At 42.8% G+C, this 800-nt stretch overlaps 1 pseudogene; it reads left to right on the top strand.

Moving 5' to 3' along the window:
* The first annotated feature begins 355 nt into the window (after positions 1-355).
* On the top strand, positions 356-650 carry LOC103249804 (annotated as a pseudogene).
* The last annotated feature ends 150 nt before the right edge of the window (positions 651-800 follow it).

Below are 800 nucleotides of genomic sequence, written 5' to 3' on the forward strand. Positions count from 1 at the left end.
TGCAAGCTTAGTCTTTGGAGTGACTGCTGTGCCTAAAGATGTGCCAGGGGTTCAGAATCCACAGGCCTGGCTGGCCCTTAAGCGTTTGTGGTCTAGTCAGGGGGAAAAACATTGTTGGATTTAATTTTATTTCTTTGGGGGGAAAAAACTCAAATTTTGCCATTTATTTTCATACTGCAAAAGTTTTTACAGAATTAGCAGGCAGTACCTATCATTTCTAACTTCTGAAATATTTTGTTTAGGTGAGACATGAAATTCACTAAAATTGCGTTATCAGCTAAGAAATGTGTAGGATGATTAGCTAAAAACCTGGTAGAAAAAGGGGTATTGACAACAGAGAAACAGTACTTCGGACATGATGGCACATCCCCTCACCAACAACATTAAGCCGCGCTTCATCAAGAAAGTCCAGGAAGCTGTTCTTGACAAGTGGGTGAATGACCCTCACCGCATGGACACGCCTACTGACCCTCACTTACCTCGCTCATGCCTCGGATGTCTTGGAGAACACATTTGCTCCTCTCCTGGACGAGCAGTGTGATTTAGCCAACAAGAGAGTCCAGCAGCTCCTTGACTTAGACCCTGAAGTGGAATGTCTGAAGGCCAACACCAACGAGGTCCTGTGTCTGGTGGAAGCGTTCACCAAGTAACTCTGCCCAGAATGAAACATCTTCCTTTCTCTTACGTAAACCAGTAGTTTTTCTTCTATTGGCTTCTGGCTTTTTGCAATGTATATTTTCCCATACTAGAATTGGCTTCTGTTTTACCAAATGGTGAGTGACTTTTTCTTTTTTGTATAT

The sequence above is a fragment of the Carlito syrichta genome, unplaced genomic scaffold (assembly GCF_000164805.1).
Source record: "Carlito syrichta isolate Samal-C Ts95f unplaced genomic scaffold, Tarsius_syrichta-2.0.1 Scaffold123442, whole genome shotgun sequence".
Classification (NCBI taxonomy): domain Eukaryota; kingdom Metazoa; phylum Chordata; class Mammalia; order Primates; family Tarsiidae; genus Carlito; species Carlito syrichta.